Genomic DNA, 512 nt, shown 5'->3' on the forward strand with positions numbered 1-512 from the left:
GCCGTTTTAAGAAATTCCTATCTGAATACAATCTTTGAAGGCACATACAACCACATACATAAAAGTCACTGATGCACAGCATTAAGGTTAACAATATTCTAAAATGCCCTGCATTAAACGAATGACACCATAATGCAAGGGTTAGAGCTATGCGGGATCCTACCCTAAACCCTAAACGAGGGGCATCAAACTCATTCCATGGAGAGGCCAAGTGTCTGCTTGTTTTTGTTTTTTCCTTTCAATTAAGCTGTGAGGGGAGTTCCTTACTAATTAGTTACCATAATTAATCAATAAAGTATAATGGAGGAAAGAAAACCCTCAGACACCCTTGTGGAATGAATTTGACACGTGCCCTAAACCTTAATCACTACCCTTATCCTAACCTTAACCTTAACCATGAACAGAAACCTTACATAACCCTAACCTTTTGAAATGTCCAGTTCAATGGGTTAGGGACGTCCCAAGTACCCCTGTTTGCATTGACCACGATGCAAGCGACACTCGGATGAATT

The sequence above is a fragment of the Oncorhynchus gorbuscha genome, linkage group LG01, assembly GCF_021184085.1.
Source record: "Oncorhynchus gorbuscha isolate QuinsamMale2020 ecotype Even-year linkage group LG01, OgorEven_v1.0, whole genome shotgun sequence".
NCBI classification, from domain to species: domain Eukaryota; kingdom Metazoa; phylum Chordata; class Actinopteri; order Salmoniformes; family Salmonidae; genus Oncorhynchus; species Oncorhynchus gorbuscha.